At 40.2% G+C, this 21,119-nt stretch overlaps 1 pseudogene; it reads right to left on the bottom strand.

Annotated features, from left to right (window-relative positions):
• LOC127659790 (pro-epidermal growth factor-like) overlaps positions 1–21,119 on the bottom strand; it is a 33,914-nt pseudogene that overhangs the window by 12,509 nt on the left and 286 nt on the right.

Genomic DNA, 21,119 nt, shown 5'->3' with positions numbered 1-21,119 from the left:
TTATATGTAGGCGCTTTTCCGGGTTTGACCAAAAGCCGGAGACAGGCCTGCCCTCGTAAAGGGCCCCCCATCCTATTTTGGAGGCATCTGTCGTGATCATTTTTCTCCGTGTGTTCACGCCCAGACTCACGCCGGTTCGATACGAGTCGACGGCTTTCCAGGGCGTCAGGGCTTTTATACAGCCGTGATTTGCTCTGATTAAAAAGTGGCCCGAGCGCCACTCGTGAGTGGGGACACGGCTCTTGAGCCAGCGTTGGAGAGGACGCATGTGCAACAATCCTAGCTGGAGTACAGCTGATGCCGAGGCCATGAGACCGAGCATCCTTTGAAATCATTTGACGCTCTGATGAGAGGCACGCCGTCATCTGCACTGAGTCTAGCACTATTCCCAGAAAGGAGATATTCTGGCTGGGGGATAGCACGCTCTTTGCAAAATTGATTCTCAGACCCAGGCATTCTAGATGGCTGATAATTCAAGATCTGTGCATCGTTAACTGACTCTCTGATTGTGCTATGATTAGCCAATCGTCGAGGTAATTCAGTATTCACACTCCCCGCTGTCTCAGGGGGGAAAGTGCTGCGTCCATACATTTCGTGAATGTACGGGGGGCCAATGATAGGCAGAATGGTAGTACTGTGTACTGGTATGACTGTCCCTCGAAAGCGAATCTCAGAAAAGGCCTGTGATGAGGCGCTATCGGAATGTGAACATAAGCGTCTTTCAAATCCACTGATAGAAACCAATCCCCGGGGCGAACTTGCGCGAGGATATGTTTGGTCGTTAACATTCTGAACGAGCGAATCATTAAAGCTTGGGCCCCACCGCAAATTGCCTTGTGCTAACACTGAGCTTACAGCTGTCAGAGGCGCGGGCGCGCGCTGAGCAGCCTTGTTGAGTGCCGAGTGCAGGGGTGCGTGTGAGATTACAGGCACGCGCGCTATCTCCGAAATGCTCGCAGCATGAGCTGGAGAAATGTTTGAAACTGTATGGGCAGTGTTTTCGGGTGGGGGTGCATACATCGTTATAGGCACGCGTGCCACTGTCATAAAGCTTCCCGCTCTTAGCGGGGAGTTTCTCGGCTCCCGCGTCGCATCCGTGATGCTTGCGGCATGAGACAGAGAACTGTTTGAAACTGTATGGGCAGTGCTTATGGGTGGGGGTGCATATACCGTAGTAGGCACGCGCTCCACTTTCATAAAGCCTCCCGCTCACGGCGGGGGTTTTTTGGCTATGCATACAGTGTTTGTGTGTAGGGGTGCATGCAGGACAGCAGGCACGCGGGCTACCTTTATAGTATTTCCTGCTTTTACTGGGGAAGTGTTTATAACTGTGGGAACAGTGCTTGCGTGTAGTGGTGCATACATGACAATAGGCACACGATCTACATATATGGTGCGTCCAGCTGGAGCTGGGGAAGTTTCGGCACAGTTTGGACATTATTGATACGTGGGAATGCGCACTTTAGTGTGGACACGTGACCCCTTAGTGACACAGGCAGAAAATGACTCTTTTTGTGATTTCTGTGTGTTGCCGTTAAAACGGTGTTTGATTGCAGGTGAGCGAGTTCTGTGACTGGCCCATTGACTGCTGTACAGACATTTCCAGCCGCCTGTAAGGGGACTGGGTAATGTTTCACACGTTTTAGAGAGAGTGGTCCGGCTTTTGCGAGACACGCACTCTCTCTTTTTCTTCCTATTGCTAGGAAGATTTACGAGGCTCCGGATTCAGCACGATCTTGGGCCGAGGACCCCGTTGCTCAGGCGGCTTCCTTCGGTTAGCGGAATGCAAGCGGCGTCGAGCGTCCGTTTCAGGTCTGCTCTTTGGCTGGGAGACGGGAGGTGCCGCCCTGGCTCGCTGCTGCTGCTGAGGCGGTCTCTGGCGGCTCTGAGACGAGCTGGAGCGCTTGGGCAGGAAGTGACGCATAGCCTGCGAATCCTTCTGAGCTTCAGTGAAGCGTTCAGCAAACTCTTTTACCGCCGGTCCGAACAGGCCGCTTGGAGCGATAGGCGCGTCAAGAAATGGCGCCTTATCCGTGTCCTTCATCTCTGTTAGCGTCAGCCACATATGGCGCTCAAGGACAGTCAGGTTAGCCATGGCCTGGCCGATGAATTGGGCGGTGGCCTTTGTGGCTCGCAGGGCTACGTCAGTGGCGCTGCTCAGGTCCTTGAAAACCTCAGGTTCAGGTCCCGACTCGTCCATGGTGCGGAGAAGTTTGGCCTGATAAACTTGTAGAACAGCCATGGAATGAAGCGCTGACGCAGCTTGGCCAACGGCAGCGTATGCGCGGCCGGTGAGAGCTGAGGTAGATCGGCAGGGCTTCGAGGGATGAGAAGCTTTGGCTTTCCATCCAGCGGTGGAGGGTGGGCACAGATGGTTGGCCACAGCCTCCACGAGGGGTGGGTTCCTCAGAGCCTCTTTCTCTCGCGCCGTCCACCGAGGAGAGCGAGGAAGAGAAAGAAGGCTTCAGGCGAGCAGAGTGCAGGGCTTTCCACGACTTTGTGAGTTCGTCGTGAACTTCGGGGAAGAAAGGGGAGGGTCTCTGTCGAGGGGCCTGCCGGCGCCCCTGCAGTAACCACTCGTCCAGCCGGCTGCGGGCGGGTTCTTCCGGAGAAGACCAGTCAAGCCCGAGGTTTTCCAGGGCTTTGGACAGGATGCGGACGATCTCAGAGTCCATGCTGGTGCCCGTGCTCGTGTCCGCTAATGTCGACGGCACGGGGTCGAAGGCCGAGCCCGGCCAGTTGTCGGATGCAGCGTCAATAGAAAGGCTGTCATCCTTTTCACCGCCGCCCCTGACGCCCGAACGAGACGAGACCCACCGCTCTGTTGGGGGTGCTGGTCCGCCTGCGTGAAATGGACTGGCGGCGGGAGATCTTGGGTAGTGGTGAAGCACGCGGGACTGGCCCGGCGTGACGCCACTGAATTCCGCGTGCTCTGGCAGCCTCTGTGAGCGGCGCTTTTCTTGCGCTGCTCGAACGGAGGAGACGGCAGCACGGTGGACGCAGGCTCGCTTGGCGGCAAAGGCGGCAAAGCGAAGCGCCAGCTCGGCGAGGCCCAGGGAGTCACATTCGGGCATCCACCCTGAATGAGAGCAGCTTCTGCGTGGTCAGGTCCCAGGCAGCGAGTGCAGATAACGTGACGGTCCCCGCCAGGAAGAGGGCCTCTGCACGAGGCGCAGGTTAAAGGCATTTGGAACAACGCTCGAAAATTGCTCTTTACTTAAATCAAAAGCGCCGCAGAGGCTAACACTTGTAAGTAAAAAAGGATATCAGTGATGCGCGCCGGATGGCGTAGCAGAAGGCTTCAAGGCGGCTGAAGGCGCCGGTGTCCTCTTAGCAGTCCTGCTGTAGGCTTGTCAACGGCGGGCTGAAAAGACTCCAACAATCCGGAGGATCCAGCTAAGAGAAGGTCTTCGCTGAAGGAGATTAAATCTAAAGAACTCTCATGACGGGCGCTTAATATATAGCCTTAGCCACGCTAATCTTGGCGGGCTCTGAGCGCTGGCGTGAAGCGCACTCATTGGTCGCGCGCTCAGAGTCGCCCGGCCATTGGTTCGAGCAAGTTGCCGCAGCACAGCCAATGACCGAAGCTGCCTCGGCCATTGCTGTCTGCCGTGCAGCTGCAATGCGCTTTACATAAAGACTTCAATATTTCTCGAGAAACTGAGTTTTCCCATAGCGTAAGCTACTTACGCAATAGGAGAGACCTCTCGAGAGGGAACAACGGCGAAACATGAAGAGCAACCATAACATAAACATTAAACAACATTAAAGTTATCCAACAAAACCAGGTAGAGAACCTTAAAGGGTAACTAAACCCTAAACCAACTTTTTTTAGTTAATAATCTGTAAGCATGGGGCTTTATTAATACTGGTCATTGATTCAAGTAATTTTTTTGACATTTGTGTATAAAGTGTTTTAATTCTACAATATATGGTGTAAAAACATCTGAGTGCTGCCCTCTTCAGGTTGAACGGTGCCTACTGCAGTTGAATTTTCCTATTGGCTGTTGCGGTACTTCGTGACGTAAGCGGTGACAGCTGACGTAAGCAGGTTCCAGCTCACCACGCCAGATTCACATGTCGTCTTGCGACCGTGTGAGGAATAATAATAACATAGAGTCTGACACGTCACTACAAGTCTCAGGTACACCCCCCCCCCCCCGCTCAGCCCCGCACTCGGTTCGTTCCCTCTATCCCCGCCGGGGTCTGCCCACTTTTCCAGCATTTTCAAATATTTCTAGTGGGTGGAGTCAGACTCTGAGCAGGTGTTTAGTTACCCTTTAAAGGCATAGTTTAACCACCCAATTCTGTCATAATTTTCACACCCTCATCTCATTACACTCTTTTATGTGTGTTTTTTTTTTTTATGGACCACAAAAGGAAATATTTTGTAGAAATCCCAGGCTGTTCTTTTCCATTGCAAGTTTAAAAAATACAAACATTAAGTCTAGGCCTACAGTATATGACTCATGCACTGTACAATTACAACTGTAGTATATTTGATCCAGTTGGAATACATTTCCTTGACTTATAATATATACTCTACCGGTCAAAAGTTTTGAAAGACTTTCTCACATTCTTTATTATTATTATTATTATTATATATTTTTTTTCTTCATATTTTTGAATAATAGTAAAGTCATCAAAACTATAGAATAACACATGGAACTATGGGAATTAAGTTGTGGCTAAACACAATTGAAGGAGTTCCCATCTATGCTGGGCACTTATTGGCTGCTTTTCTATATTTTTTGGTCCAAGGTAAAAACTAAATTTTTATTAAATTTTAGTTTTATAATTAAATAAATTAATATGGTGGCACAATTATATTTTTTGTCTACAAAACTAATTTCAAGCATTTAAGCATACACCTTCAGATCAAAAGATTTTTACGATCATGAGAAACATTTCAGTCTAGTGTTTCAAACCTTTTGACCGGTAGTGTATAAACTCAGCAAAAAGATTTTTACGATCATGAGAAACATTTCAGTCAAGTGTTTCAAACCTTTTGACCGGTAGAATATAAACTCAGCAAAAAGAAACGTCTTCTCACTTTCAACTGCTTTTATTTTCAGCGAACTTAACATGTGTTAATATTTGTATAAACATAAAAAGATTCAACAACTAAGACATAAACTGAACAAGTTTCACAGACATGTGACTAACAGAAATGGCATAATGTGTCCCTGAAAAAACGGGGATCAAAATCAAACGTAACAGTCAGTATCTGGTGTGGCCATCAGCTGCATTAAGTACTGCAGTGCATCTCCTCCTCATGGACTGCACCAGATTTGACAGTTCTTGCTGTGAGATGTTACCCCACTCTTCCACAAAGGCACTTGCAATTCCCGGACATTTCCATCCAACAGGTGCTAGATGTGCTCAATGGGATTGAGATCCGGGCTCTTCGATGGTCATGGCAGAACACTGACATTCCTGTCTTGGAGGAAATCATGCATTGAACAAGCAGCTCATCATATGGCTGGTGGCATTGTCATGCTGGAGGGTCATGTCAGGATGAGCCTGCAGGAAGGGTACCACAAGAGGGAGGAGGATGTCTTCCCTGTAACACACAGCATTGAGATTGCCTGCAATGACAAAAAGCTGTGACACACTGCCCCAGACCATGACGAACCCTCCACATCCAAACTGCAACTAGTCAGTGAAGAGCACTTTTTGCCAGTCCTGTCTGGTGCAGTGAAGGTGTCTTTGTGCCTATAGGTGACGTTGTTGCCGGTGATGTCTGGAAAGGACCTGCCTTACAACAGGCCTACAAGCCCTCAGTCCAGCCTCTCTCAGACTATTGCAGACAGTCTGAGCACTGATGGAGGGAATGTGCATTCCTGGTGTAACTCGGGCAGTTGTGGTTGCCATCCTGTACCTGTCCAGCAGATGTGATATTCGGATGTACCGGTCCTGTGCAGGTGTTGTTACATGTGGTATGTCACTACGAAGACGATCAGCTGTCCTTCCGCTGTCCTTCCTGTCTCCCTGTAGCGCTGTCTTAGGCATCTCACCGTACGGACATTGCAATGTATTTTCCTGGCCACATCTGCAGTCCTCATGCCTCCATGCATGTTCATGCAGATGAGCATCTTTCTTTTGGTGTTTTTCAGAGTCAGTAGAAAGGTCTCTTTAGTGTACTAAGTTTTTATATCTGTGACATTAATTGCCTACTGTCTGTAAGCTGTTAGTGTCTTTACGACCATTCCACAGGTGCATGTTCATTAATTGTTTATGGTTCATTGAACAAGAATGGAAAACATTGTTTAAACATTTGTTTAAATCCTTTACAATAAAGATCTGTGAAGTTATTTTGATAGTTTATATTAATAAATTATATACATTTATAAATTAAGTTAAAAAAGAGGCACAAAACCTGTCATAATTACTAAAAAAGAAGTTGACAAATGTAATATCTTGGAATACTATATGCAATATGAGAGATGGATTAACAATCTTAGTGGGCTGGTATTTTTTGACCAGGAACACAAAATGTGTTGGCATAAACAAACACAACACAAGGGTTAACGCCATACAGCTTTATGAAGGAACAATATCTTATGACATTTTTGCACATATCTTACAAGGTTTTTGAATATGACATGGATTGATCCCCATAAAAACCTATGAAGTCTGTCCAGTTTACAGGCTGTTCCTCACTCAAATCTATAATAGTGCTTTAGAAGTCTTTTAGAAGACACAATATGCACTAGTTGTTTGGTGCTGTCACGATCCCCTGTTGTCTGCTATGTGTTTCTCCCCTGTCACCTGTCCTGAACTACACTTCCCATAATCCCCTGCCCTCATCACTGCCAGTGTTATTGTTCTCACCTGTGTGTAATTTAATCATTCATCCCTGTGTATTTTAGCACTGATATTTGTTCATTCGTTGTTGGTCGTTGAATGTTATGGTTGTCCCCGATGTTTCTCCTGCCCGTGCTCTCCGTGGATGTTTTATGGGAAGTGTAGTTCAGGACAGGTGACAGGGGAGAAACAGAGCAGACAATGGGGAATCGTGACAGGTGCTTTATTTTTGGAACTTGACTGTATAAACAATTGCCAGCTTTTATTGGATGAAAAAAGCAGCCTGGACATTCACATAAATATCTCCTTTTATATTCCAAGGAAGACAACAACATACAGTTTTAAACAACAAGGGTGATTAATTAAAGAATAACATTTTTGGGTGAACTAGCCCTTTAAAAAAAAGTAAAAATAAGAAATGCAAAAATGAGAAATATATTTTTTCTTGTGACATTCTTGTGGATCGTCTACCTGACACCATCTTCTCAATGAAAAGCTGGTCTCCTTCTGCAGAGCAAGTGACCCTCCCAGTCACTGACCCAGAGCACATTCTCAAATACAGCAATGTCAAACGGATAACCTGAGCCAAAGCAATAATCATGAAATTACATTCAAATCAAAATATAATACAGAAAAAACATCTGTCCATGTTTTTCTGTTTTTGTTACGAGTGGGCCCTAATGAAAAGGCCAACATAACAGGTCACCAGCTGTTTTGTTTTGCAGGTGAATAGATTATATTTGCTTGTGTGAGTGAAGGTGTCTTTGTGTGTTTTTGGCAGAGAAGCTTCACCTACTTGGTTCTCGCTTAGTACAAGGCGATCAGTACCATCCAGGCTGGCTGATTCAATCAGACCTCTGCTCAGGTCACACCAGTACAGATGCTGGGAGCCATTGTCCACAGCTAGTCCACTAGGAGACACCAGTCCAGTGCTGACCACAACTTCACGCATCTCTCTGTTCAGACCTGACTGCTCCACTGAATTCCGACTCCCCATGGCTGTCCAGTATACCTTCCTCCAAACACACAGATGAGAAGTTCCATGTATTCCATGCAAGATCCATGATGATTTCATAACAAGTACAGATAAAACATGAGATTGCCATTGTATAAATAAAAACACTTTATACTATAGGTCCTGCAGTACAGTATTCTCGCTATGTTATTTGATAAAAAATATATATAATAAAGAATAATTAACCATTTTTTATTATTATTCTGTTAATTTGTATTTATCCTAATGTAATTCCAAACCTGTATGCATTGTTTTTTTTTAAAGAATCTTCACACTGCTCTCCATACAAAGACATTTGGTTTTGACCATGTTTGTCTTGTCAAAAAAGGACCAAAACATAAGCAACATAAAATATTCCATACAACTCTAGTGCTGTAATCCAAGTATTCTTAAATCACACAATAGCTTTGTGTAAGGAACAGATTGAAATTTGATACTACCTGAAAATCTTCCCTGTGACATTTGGTCTCGAGACCAGGCGAGAACCAGTGATGTCCGATAATGTCATTAAAGTCTAACCATACGCGATTTGTTGAATGGTTCAGTATTTTCACATGAAGGTTTTCAGTGAACACTGACTTAACTATCTGTTTGCCACCCAAAGCTATCAGATGGCTTAAGAAGACTTGAAATGTAGCAAGTCATATTATCTATTTTTATGGTGCTTTTGGTCTTTTTTTGGGCTTGACAGATGTGGTTACTATTAACCGTCACTGTAAGGAAACAAGTTACAGATTCTTCAAATTCTCTTTTTGGGTTCCATGAAAAGATAAAATCATACAGGTTTGGAAAAACAGGTTTGATTCCAAACAACTTTTGGAACATTAAAGCTGCACTACATACAGTTTTTTTGGTTAAAAATTAAATTTGAACTGCATTCAGTTCAGTTTGAAGTTGCATTCTCACGTTCCGGACAGCATCGCAGCAGTCTGGATGGATGGTTATCTTTAATCAATTTGGCGAAGTTGTTTAGCTGCTATAATGCTTGGATATGTTGTCTGGTAGGGTTGATGCTGATATTGCTTATCATGCTAGTATGAATCGAAAATGACTTGTGTGTTAACCAATTGTGATGTATTTACTGTGACTTCTGAAATGTACTTGTAATTTTTGTATTGCATTTTTTTATATAAATTGCATTATATTACAGTTAAAAAAATTTCAGTTTTTAATTTAGTTATACAGTTTGTATAACATAATATCAACATGACAATAGCACATTATGACTGCAGCTCTGAAAGTCTCCCCAGTCATGATCACACACAGTGTATCATGAGATGCATCTGAATGACATAAAGTGTTTTTCTGCAAGTTTTAACCACAGATGAGAGTGCACAAAGTTATATAGTGCAGCTTTAATGACAGAATTTCCATTTTTGGGTGAACTTTTACTTTGAAAATAGACTGTTGCTGTACAATTTTTAACTTACAGGATTTCAATAAAGTGAGACTGTAGAGGTGAATATTAACTTGCATTTTAAAAGGTCTTACTGTGCCTGAGGATGTAGGGTAATGCCTCTGGGTTTCTCTATGTCTTTATCTATAAACACCTCCCTGTCAAGGCTATTCAAACTGCTGCGGGAAATTGAGGATAATCTGAAATACAGAATGTTAAGTCAGTTAATGAAGTAAGTACAGTATTGAGAAGTGTGTGCATGCAAGGGTGTAGATTTGGCTTGAACATTGGGGGACTTCAAATTTTCCCAGAATTTCATAGACTGACAATATAAGATGTTATTGGTAATATCTGGCACAACAATTCGTAGTCAGTTGACCAAAGGAAAATGCAAAACTTGATTGTCAAAAATTACCATTTGTTAAAGTAGACAATTATTAGGGTAGCTTGGGTGTTGGAATATTAAGTGTTTTGACTGTAAACATGTTCTAGTGTTCTAGCATTAGCAGTTGATAAATACATACAGTATAACAGAAACAATAGAATGGTCTCATAGAAACATCCTACTATAAACCTACATTTAAAAAAAAAAAAAAAATTTACTCGACTCTTTGCATACTAGATGCGCTACAACATAAAAAATATATATGTATAATATATTTTAATGAAAATAGTAACGTCCTTGCTTGCTTGATGCCACTTGATGGCAATAAACACATCCTACTGTCGCACCATCTATGCTATCCTTTAAATCCTATGAAAACCCTCATGCATTTACATAATGTAGCCACTAGGTGGTAGTTGTAAACACTTAAGTATTCAGTAAAAGGTTAACCTCGTTCAACAACATTTGTGGCGTAATGTTGTTTAACAAAAAAAAAAAAAAAAATAGTTTTTTAATTAAATAATGCTAATAATAATAATAAAAGAAAAAATTTGTTTGAGGGTTTAAAAAGGCAGAAATGGCATGCTTATAATTTACATTTATGCATTTGGCAGACGCTTTTATCCAAAGCGACTTACAGTGCACTTAATACAGGGACAATCCCCCCGGAGCAACCTGGAGTTAAGTGTCTTACTCAAGGACACAATGGTGGTGACTGTGGGGTTGAACCTGTGACCTTCTGATTAACAGCCCTGTGCTTTAGCCACTACGCCACCACCACTCCAATTTTATAAAAGCACTTTCATTAATCCTTCTGTTAAAACTTGTGTATTATTTGAGCTGTAAATTGTAAAATTTAGCACAACCTTTATACTGAAAAAGCATGTAAGCTTTTTTATCACAATAAAATCATGATAACACACATATTATTTGACTTTTTAAAGTTGCCTTGTCACAACCTGTCTTTTCAATAATATTGCCACTTTACATATTCTATGCACTTCACACCAGAAATTAACAGGATTCCTGAATAACAAATTAATGCCTTTGGATAAACACCTTGCAAATGATATATGGATGATAATAAAGAGCAAACAAGTCTAAAGTCTAAAGCTAATGGCCTCAATCTTTACTGTCCCAAACCCTTGTCCTCAGCTGATCAACTCTCACCTCAACATTTCCATAAACACCTCTGAACAGTCCCTAAACCAAAATAACTCAAGCCAAGGCAGGGCATTTCTGAGCATATAGGGGCTGTAAGTGAAGTCTTATTTGGGGGGCCCACACATGAATTATGCAGTCGTTCACAGCTTTTAGTCACAGAGTCACAGTTTTTAGTGTATTTAAAAAATATGTACTATATACTGGTGGCTCGGGGGCCCTAAGTGGCCACTTACAACATTTATAGCTTGAAATGGCCCTGATTCAAGGCACTGTGGTCGTAAATTAGGCCTATAAATCTTTATTTTGACACCTAATCCCAAATCCAATTATCCTATCTTTACAAAACACTAGTCCTGAAATAATTTCAGATTTTTTGTTCCAGAAAACAATGGATAATATAAATCAGTGCAACCAATTACATAACTACACTAGTCATTACAGAAATAAATATAGATTTAAATCCAGAGAGCTCCAGAAAAAGGAGCAATTTGTATCCTAAAAATGGGAATTGTGTTGCCACTGTTGCCAATGATAGGCTTTGAAGAAACCAGATGGTTGGTGGGAAAAGAGCTTATTAATGGGACACTCTCTCCAGTCCATTTATGATGTCAGGACCATAATCCCACACTTTAAAAAAATTGCTGTAAATTTACAGCCAAATTCCTACAGCAATCTACTGTGATTCTTCAATACAATAGTTTACTGTTAAAAATGTTGCATTCTGGAAGATCAAGAGCAGACTCACTGTGAAATGACTAGTTTTACATGTCACTTCACACTGTTGTATGCAAGGCATTAGGGAAAATTTTACCTTTAAAATCCTGATATCATCTTGGTGAAACGTCTGTTCTTTATCATCTCACATCAGCCTTCAATTGTCTGTATAATGAGAAGTCAAATAAAAACAATCAACCTTTGAAGCAATGTACATATTAAATGTACAATTTTGCCAGGATTGAACAGTGTATACAAAAAACAACAACCTGTACACGGTAAAATAACAGTATAGCGCCGCATTGTGGGTTATAATGGTGAAATACCCTTAAGCATTTGCACTTGAATAAGTATTTGTGCTTTGGCAATGCATTGGGGCTACAAAAATACGTACAATAGTTTTTATTCAGACTTAATAGAGTCTAATCGGTAATCAAAATAGTCTTAGTTTAATTCGTTTTTTTGTTTTGTTATCAATAGTTTTTTTTGTTTGAAGTCACCATTACACCTTTTTTATTATTATATTATGTTAATCCAACCTGTCAATTTATGTTTAAGTAAAACTCAAGTTGTTGCCCTGAATATCTGATCCTACCTTTGCAAATGCACTATACGTATGTGGCAATAGTGATGCATTACACAGAAAACCATAAAAGCAAAAACAGCAAAAGATATTTCAGCAAAATTATTGTGTTTGATGTTTTTGATGAATTTAAAGCATAACTCAAGTTGTAATAAAGACACACACAGAAATCAACTCATGGCATACAAAACGCAACAGTGGTGACTATAAACAAACATACTTTTACGTAAAAAAGTAAAACCTGAACATTAAAATTAAAATAGACTACAACAAAAACAGTGTCAAAATAAACCAGTAAATAGTAAAAAATCGAAGTGATTTCTTCATGCCGCAGCACATGCTGTTAATTTCAACAACAGTAGATATATGTAATCTGACAGCTATATGCTGCTAAATTACAGATGTATACTGTAGTTGTAAAAACAGTATCTAGCTGTTCATTTCAGCAACAGCAAGACACTGTTAATTTTACAGTAATATGATGGCAACTCTGCTGCCAGTTCTTTACTGTTTTTGATGAGAAAATCTTTTAACAGTGCACCCATAAAGGTGAAAGTGCAAAAGGGGTCTCTATAGAATGACTGGCAGCTTGTGATGTTCTGTGATGGAATGGAACAGAACATAATGTTAAAAAGAGGCTTAATGATTAATTTCACTCTCAGGCTAGATTTAGCATAAATTTACATTATTTTTCTGCATTTTAATCATTATTATTTTTATTAGATATTTTTCTGTTTATTATAAATACGTTTTTTAATCACAATAAAAAAGTATTCCATAATATCCATATATTGATATAAATCATTACGGTTGTTCTCACTTTCAGGAAACACGACTACAAATTTGATTGTGTGTTTGTATGTGTGCATGTATGTCTGTGAGCGTGAGAATTGTATTGAGAGTTAATCTTGATGTTGCTTTGCTCTTGACCTTCTTAGCCAGGCAAAGCTGCTGACTAAATATGTTCCTTATTACTGATGTCACCTCATTATCTTATAACGGTGCACTGTCCAATTCTGCCTCAATGCACAATTAGAGCAACAACAAAGCAGTCTAAAGACACTGTCTCGCTCTTTCTCCATATCTGACCCATAAATTCCAGAACCAGGCTGCTTGATATGAATGATAACAGTGCTCTAAACATATCTTTCATTATCAATCTCCTATTCTCCAGTCCTACCTTGGTAGGTCTTCATATCAGGCAGTAACAGGTAGCCCATGGGAAAGGTGCAAAAGTAGGTGCCCAGAACGTATTTTTAGTTCCCTCAATAAATATCTCTTAATGTGGCTTTATTTCTAAATAAGGAAAACCATAAATGTTTGAGGATTAGCACTTAATTATTACCTCTTCACAAACCAGGTCTTTTATAGAAAAGTGATCTTTTTCTAACTATCTGTTAGAATTACACCTTCATGCCAGCCATGTTTAAAAGAAGGTGGTCATCTGAATACTTCAGAATTTATAGCTAGCAAGCAACCCAGGAGTTATGCAACACAGTCCTGAGTAGAATCGTGAAAGTGACCAAGTTTTTAGTCATTCTTGTTCTCCCCTAGAGTTAACAAACACATTGCTGAGAGAACAGAAAAAAAACACTAGTTGTGGGTAACTGGCCTATTGCTCCACAAGCCAGATCTCAGAATGTTAATTCTTTCTTTTTATACCATTCAAGTTTTTTTTAAGCCTTAAGCCTCTGGAATTTGGCATGATTCCACAGTTATTTAAAATAAATAAATACATATTTTTTCAGTAATTTCTACAAGTTTGTCAACATTATTGTGCATTTTGATTATAAGTTTCCAAAGAGATCAACCTAAAATCTGTGTTACATTTTAACATAATTGTCACATTTTGATAAATCCTTAAATTTTTCATCCCTTGAACTATTGGAGGTTTTCTCATTTTTACTAGCGGTCCACCGATGTGTGTTTTTTAATGGCCGATGTCGATATCCAGAGTGCAGGGTGGTCGATAGGCCAATACAATTCCGATACATCACACAATTTAATATAGTAAATAACAAACATAAAATTGATAAAATATATATATATATATATATATATATATATATATATATATATATATATATATATATATATATATATATATATATATATATATATAATGTTTAATATTAAACTATTTTTTTAAGACTACAATTACTCAATTTCACACAAAACTAAACAATAATATTGCATTTGAAATGGTAGATAGCAGTTTCTTCAGATTTCTGTTTAGTCAACAAATTTTTTTAATTTATTTGATAATTTATCAAGAAATTGTTAATATATAAGGAAGAAGGAAATAACAGTACACACAGTAGTCCGACAACCATGGATGGCATGTCCACATTAGCAATCGCATTTACTCAAAATATACTGAATCAAACCAATCGTTTATACAGTGTATAGTGAACAAGACATTTACTTATAGAACACATGAAGCGCTTATACTTTGGGCTGCATCCAAAAAAACGTAGGCAGCTGACTTGCTAACTTTTTCCTAATTGTTTAATGGCTTAACTGACATCTGTTTTGAAAGAATGGAACTCTTAGGAAACTGAAAAGCACCTTATATTCATCCTACCTCTGTATATAGCCTCCGGAGGCAGCATTTTCCTGGTTTCGGACGTAGCCTTTAAGTTGCACTCACGTGCTCATACAGATCCATCTCCTGATATTTTAAACAGCTTGGATTGCCTGCTTGGATTGTGACCAATGACCATCATGATTTGTGAATCAGAGGAACTTTTGATCTTGATCCTGTAGTTTTTTATTCTGTCTGATGGAATACATGCTTCAGAGGAAGATGAGCGCTCGACGGGAAGAAAATGCTGGATTTTCGTGAGGTTCATGAATTACATCTGTTTAAATGAGATATCTGCATATTTGCAAACAGTATATAATATAAGTTTTATTGATAATTTATCATTAGAAAAGAATGCTAATTTGTGCTATAGAGGTAAATAAATTAGCATGTCTGCTGAAGTTGTGTGAGGTTGGATAATTACATCTATTTAAACAAGATATGTGCATATTTGCAGATGGTATATGATATTAGTTGTATTGATATTTGCCTTTTTATCAGACAAGACAACTAAATGTTACAGGGAACTGTTGAGGAGAGAGAGGGAGAATGAAACAGACAAGCACTTTAACATTATGAGCTCAAACGCGTCTGCCACTGCTCTGATATGCTTAACATTTAAATGACAATGTGTTGCACACTGATCTATTAGTGTAGTATCACAATGGCACGTAACAAGAAAACAAACCGTGACTGGTCAATAACATTTCTTAGTCACTTCACATGCTACAATTTTTGGTGCCTTCAAGAAACAAATTGGCCATACGGGAAAACTTATCTGCCTATGCTGATAATTTAATAAGTCAGATTATCGGCCGATATATTGGTCGACCACAAATTTGTACCTATCATTTGGATCAACAGCAACACTGCTTGGCAAATCTGCGTTGAGAGGCTAAAATCCAGAGGTTACAAACAAATAGAAGACAATGTCTTCTGTCAATATGGCTGTTTATGGTGCTCCAATAGTCTGTCTGCCTGTTCCATCCAGTCCCGCCCTGTTGATTACTCATGCATGTCTATTGGCCCAGACCACTGTACCTTCACTTAAGTGGAAGTCCAACAAGATGGACCTCCCCACCACAGACACAATCCTTCTCTGGTCCCCACCATCAAGGTTAATTCTGAGAATGCTGTTTCCAAGGCCAAATAACAGATAAGGCGTGGGATCTATGAAGATACAAATATAAGCTCTCATATAACAATTAAATGACAAATGACAACAATTTGTAATGACAAAAGCTCTGTAGTAAAAAAACAAAAACATTATTACAATAATAACAATCGTAATTCACATTTAAATGCACATCATATGTTCATCACTCTCTGTTCAACATGATCACACAGGAACTCGACTTGTTGCTGCTGAATGTTCCAGTACCCTGACACTGACCCCATTCTGTTACAGACAAGCAGCATGTCTCTTCAGACAACACTTCCATCTTTGACCACTGGGGGCAGTGATTCGAATTTCGGTAAACAGGCCAATTTCAGCAACAGAACTTTCAACCTAATTTTGCTGTATATACAGTGAGATCAGTCTAATATTCAGTGATTCTAAATCCCATAAATCTCCAATTAAGCCTTATTTAAGCAAAGGAATATATTTTCCCTTGATCCTTTGACAAAAAAAGAGGTCATTGTAATATAAAAACATACTGAAAGTTTCAGAACTGAAACTTCCTCCTTAATAGAAAATGAGCATTTATTTAAACCAAGCTGCAAAAATGGCTCATTTGGAATTCGTGGAACTTGTGATGTCACAAGGACAAAATACTTCTGCATATGCAATGCCCATTTTTACATCATTGCACCCTTGCTCCCGCCCACTGGTGCTCAGTCAGTCACACAGGTGAAGAGGAGAAAGGAGGCCTGTCATGGGAGATTCATCCAAAGTGAACTTACACAGCACACTTTCATGTGTTCATACATCTCGACTTGAAAGATGCGATGTCAAGATATTACTCTAAAAAGGATTCACCATTGTGTTTCTTTCAGCGTTCAGCTTCTGTCTTGTTGTTGTGCTGTTTTGAAGGCATCCTGGACTGTTTTGCACCCATCTGTGCCATTTTAAATTATTGGTCTTTTGGAAACACACACAAGATGGACGTCTTTGATCAATTTGTTGCATTTCCGGCAATATGTGCCATGTTTTAAAAGCGACAAAAAATGTGTCTCATTCTGCTGCTGCCACTGACTTGGAGAAACATATGCAGTCCTGTGTGTAAACAAACCGGGAAAATGTGAGATGGAAGATCAGCGTCTCTGCTTTAGCCTGCTGAAGTGTTTGAAGCCCCCAACATCATTGTGGATTGAATTACGTTTGTGTTTTCAGAAAATGTCAGTACACATTGTCACCAAATTGTCACAATATGATTCAAACTCTGCAAAGGATCTGTTATTGAAAGATGGGGCAGTTAAAATTGGACTGTTGGATGAAAAATTGTAAGTAACCAATTTCATGAATATTTCATATGTCATGACTGTTTGATAGTTCATGCTGTGCTTGAGCAGACAGTGTGATACATTCAGATGAAATGTGTTGAGTGTATAATATGTGTTAACCCTGAAATGTTGTTTTAAGGTTTTGTGGAGTTGATTCATTTTCTTCAGATTGCACTTCAAATATGCCTGTTTTGGAAGGGCTGCATGATGTTAGCCAACACAATAGTGGCCGTTTACATGAAGGTTTTAAAGGGCCAAGCAGCTTAAAACCAAGTGTATCAGACAGAGGGACAGAAACAGGGTGAAAAAATTTTGTATAAATTATGACTGTTTGGTGAAAAAAACTTTGCTAAAATTCTAATTGGACCACAGGAAATATAATTGAATTATAAAAAAAAAAAAAAAAAAAAAGAGTATGTCTGTGGCAGGGAGGAGGGTGGGCCGGGTTGTGATGCTGCACAACCGGACCCTAATCAGGCTAATCAAGCCCTAGTGAGTTATAAAGGCGTCCAGAGTTGGCAGTTTGGGAGAGAGAGAGAGTTACAAGGCAGCTGCCCTCCTTGTGTTTATGTTTGTGTCATTTTTTTTTATCAAAAGATTACTGATATTGTCAAGCCGGTTCTCGATGACTCCTTTCCATTCAACTTTGTTACACTGGTGCTGAAACCCAGGAAGGAGGAGGGATGTGCAATAGTAGACTCCTCGCCACTACCATCCACCCCAACGGAGCAGCCATGGCCATCCGCCGGGGGATGGAGGAGCCCGGCCGCCTGAGAGTGGAGGAACAGCCAGCTACTGCGAGGGGAGGAGGGACCTCTAGCCGACCGCCTGGAGTGGGAGAACCACTACCAGGGGCGGAGGAGACCCCTACTGGCCACTAAAACGTGCTGGGGTCAAGAGAGGACCACCGACCGCAGGGGGGGGGGCTCCTGGAAGACCACCTGGGGTAGGATTACCACTGTCGTGGCGGGGGAGACCCCTACCATGCACCGAAAATGCGGCGGGGTGTTCCGTCCACCAGGGGCTGGAGGACTGCCTCCGATCCGCCCAGGGAGGCATGGCTGTCATCCACTAGAGGGTGGAGGAGTGGTCGAGGAGCAGGTTACGGCATATCGGAAAACCAGAGAATACGTTTCTTTTCCTCTCCCTCTCCTCTCTCTCCCCCGCTGTTGCTCTATGTCAGCCTATCCCTCTTGTTTATTTTTTTGTTGTTGTTGATTTTTCCCTCCTCCCAGGTCCAAAGAGGTGGGGATGACCTGCCTGCCTCAGGAAAGGAGGGGGGGTGGGGGGTATGTGGGCTCCCTGGCCTGATGGAAAGGAGGGTGTGTGGCCGGGTTGTAATACTGCACACTTGGTCCCTAATTAGGCTAATCATGCCCTTGAGTGAGATAAAGGCAACCGGAGGTGGCAGTTTGTGAGAGAGAGAGAGTTTCGGGTAGCGGCCCTTCGTGTGTTTATTTTTGTGACTTTTTGTTTTATTAAAAGATTATTTATATTGTCAAGCCAGTTCTCGCCTCCTCCTTTCCATTGAACTTTATGTCATGACCCCTTTAAATATTTGTAATTCTTAATTCTAAATCAGCTTCTGTTATACTTTTGGTAAGTGTTTTCTTAAAGAGGGGGGTGGGTGGGTTGTGAGATTGCTTACACAGACCTTATTCAAGTCATCATCCAGGTGGTCCTGTTTGACCTGCCTCGAGCGGGATTTGAACCGGCAATCCCCAGCTTGGGAGTCGGATGCCCTAGCAAAGAGGCTATAAAAGCCATGGCCTCTAGTCTCGTTGCTAGTGCGTCTCATAAGGCCAGGAGAGTGAGGTTTACACACTGCACAGCTATCATGTACCAGCTGGCTACCATTACACCTATAATTACACTGAAGATGAATCCAAACATAAATGCCAAAGATTACATTAGTGCGGTAAAGTATTCGTTTCGCAAGTTGCTTTTGTATACAGCTTCAAAAATTTACATGAATGCACTTTTGCTTTTGTGACAACTTTTAGGTTTTTTGTGATGTTGATAACTGGTCTAATCTATTATAATACATTGTATGGCGTTTGTAATGCCAAAAGTCCCTATGTAAGAACATTTTAAGTGCCTTTATATTTAACTCAGAAACAGACAAATAGCAAGTCAAACACACACGTAAAAAAAAAAAAATCATATAAATTCTAATATTTTGATCCATTAAGCACATTTTCTATTATGCATTTACACTGCATCATGTCAAAATGTACAAGCTTATTTTACTCAAATGCATGTTACATCAAATAAACAACAATTATGTCAGAAGTATTCTCGCATAGCAGACCTTTGACTAAAATGGCAAAGAACACAAACTGTTGCCGTGCCACCTGAAGCCAGGTCAGAAGGACTCTAAAAGTAATCTAAAATCAATCAGATCATATTACTTAAAATGTAATCCAATAGATTACATTACTGACCATAATTTTAGGGTAATTTGTAATCAGTAGCAGATTACAATCCAGAAGTAATATACCCAGCACTGTCTGTTAAAGATATATTTTTGAAGACATTCAGACAATCAAGCAAGGTGCAAGATTTAAGCCCATAGTTGGAAGGAAGACAGCATGGGCTGTGTTGTATAAAAGTGGCAGTGATATTTTGGTGTGAAAAAAATTAGAGCCTGAAACAGGCATTTGATGAACAAGACCTGTCGGCCAACAAAAACATTCTTTCTTGGTCATAAAATGACATATTATTTTATTTTTCTTGATCTTCATTAGCACTTGTAATAGTCACTCAGAGAGTCAAATAATGTTGCTGTGTGACAGGTCTTTTTTTTTTTTTTTTTACATATCTATCTCACAGATGCCTCTAAAATAAAGCAACTGTATCCTAGCAACATACAGTACATGATAATGGAGGCCTTCTAGTTAAGGTTAAGTGGATTACACAAAGACACTGCCATGTTGCTAAAATGTGTGGGTACAAATGATAGAATTTGTAGAATATGTTGATAGTTAATAGTTTACATTTAGATGTGTATGTATTATCAATACCGTTTTGGTCTGGATAAACCAATGATTAACTGCTCTTCCAAATTTTGCAAGAAAAAGCCTACACATCTTAAATCCGCAGGAATGTTTGAACTCTTAAAGTTTATTTAATAAAGGGTTCCTCAAGATTTAGGATGTATTCTGTTTTAAAGGATATTTGACAGACCTATGCTGATCAGTTTAAATATTATGACTGGGAGGGTCAAGTTCTTTTCTCATGCTGCAGAGCTGTGGGCAAAGAGTCTAAAAATAATTGTTGATTTAGAGCAACTTAAAATTATTGTGCAAAGGTATTTCCAACCTTTTCTAAAACCAAGTTTCCAAACCAATTTTATCATTTATTGCCATGAAATGGCTATCAAATTAAATAATGATCTACAAATTAAAGACCAATTTAGAAAAACTTGTTGTGATACTCACAAGACATTTACCATAGAAATATGTTACATAAAAGGATCATTGACAAATAAGATTGTCTGAGTTTGTAGAATTTGGTGTCATACATTTTTGAAAAACATGTAGACCTTTAGGCAGATTCTTTCTTAATGACTTTTAAAATGTAATGTGGTGTAACCATCAAGTAAAATGTATTAAGGTACTTTCCCTGCACCTTGAATACTCAAGACAAAACTTAATCATTAACTTTAAAAAAAAAAAAAAAAAAAGATTACAAAACTTTTTTTGCAGGTAAGAAAATATATATTTTCGAGGGTTACACCACGTGACCTGCACAAAATGTACCTTTACATAAAAAAAAATCATATAATAGTTAAAACTTCACACAGTTATCTCTGTTTTTGGTTTTTGTCAACAAATAACAATGGCTACCTACACGTTGGTTACATCACTAACTGACTTGCTGGAAAAACGTTTTTCAAATAAAGCAAAAGGGAACTCTCTAAATTTCTTTATTTTCAATTTAAAATAGTACTTGATAACAGCTATAGTCATTTCCTGTTCAGACCAAGAGATTTACAGAATTCAGGTCTTTGGGTACTGTGCATCT

Source organism: Xyrauchen texanus, chromosome 19, assembly GCF_025860055.1.
Source record: "Xyrauchen texanus isolate HMW12.3.18 chromosome 19, RBS_HiC_50CHRs, whole genome shotgun sequence".
Classification (NCBI taxonomy): Eukaryota; Metazoa; Chordata; class Actinopteri; order Cypriniformes; family Catostomidae; genus Xyrauchen; species Xyrauchen texanus.
Note: the sequence above shows the minus strand (reverse complement) of the source record. Positions and strands in the feature narration are given on the sequence as shown.